This window comes from Montipora capricornis, chromosome 13, assembly GCF_036669925.1.
Source record: "Montipora capricornis isolate CH-2021 chromosome 13, ASM3666992v2, whole genome shotgun sequence".
NCBI classification, from domain to species: Eukaryota; Metazoa; Cnidaria; class Anthozoa; order Scleractinia; family Acroporidae; genus Montipora; species Montipora capricornis.
Genome location: NC_090895.1, coordinates 44313225 through 44313681, shown reverse-complemented (window position 1 = coordinate 44313681; position 457 = coordinate 44313225). Strand labels below are relative to the sequence as shown.

At 38.9% G+C, this 457-nt stretch overlaps 1 protein-coding gene across 1 annotated transcript in view; it reads right to left on the bottom strand.

Annotated features, from left to right (window-relative positions):
- LOC138030873 (NLR family CARD domain-containing protein 4-like) overlaps positions 1-17 on the bottom strand; it is an 11570-nt gene extending 11553 nt beyond the window's left edge. The window contains exon 1 of the mRNA XM_068878735.1: positions 1-17. This exon is cut by the window's left edge and continues 637 nt beyond it. The gene's annotated coding sequence lies outside the window, so the exon portion shown is untranslated.
- Positions 18-457: the final 440 nt, after the last annotated feature.

Sequence of the window (457 nt, the reverse complement as noted above, 5' to 3'; positions counted from 1 at the left end):
TTAACCTGTTGATTTCATTAACTATAAGAAAAATTAGCATCATTTGTGAGGCCAGGTTTCAAGAGTGCAGACATAATGAAGATCAAAATCACAACATACTACTGTCCAACTCTATCCTCTAAAAGCAGTCAGGGGATATTTAAATTAATTTGGGTCCCTAAATTGTTACTAGTTATTATCAATTATTAATAGTTCCTAGAAACAAGTGGGTGTTCCCATTTCGGTGATTGTTTAGTTGACATGCCTTGACATAATTTGACCTGATTGTTTGATGTACACCAAAACAGTTCAGTTTTGCATGTCGGGGGCCTGGTACAAGTCTCATTCTTAAAGAGTCGCCTATCCTTGCATACGGCGGGAGCTACTGAAATTTAAACTGACCAATCAGAATTCAGCGAGCGGGAAAAACTGTGCTATCCTTGTGCTATCCGACGTCACGCCTTGTTTACGTTCTGTG